Genomic DNA, 209 nt, shown 5'->3' on the forward strand with positions numbered 1-209 from the left:
CTCGGGGCCGGTCCGCGGGGCTGGAGCGCAGGATCTTCGGGAGCGCAGGGAACACGGGAGCCGGGAGGTGACGGTCCCCAGCGTGCAAAAGCCTCGGGCTCCTGAGAAATCCCCCTCCTCCAGGTTGTTCTTCGGCGCGTGGTTTAAAGTTCAGAAGCGGGTAGGAGGGTGCGGTGACGTCGAGAGGGTCGGCCGCTCGGGAGTACTTG

This window comes from Pteropus alecto, unplaced genomic scaffold (assembly GCF_000325575.1).
Source record: "Pteropus alecto unplaced genomic scaffold, ASM32557v1 scaffold131, whole genome shotgun sequence".
NCBI classification, from domain to species: domain Eukaryota; kingdom Metazoa; phylum Chordata; class Mammalia; order Chiroptera; family Pteropodidae; genus Pteropus; species Pteropus alecto.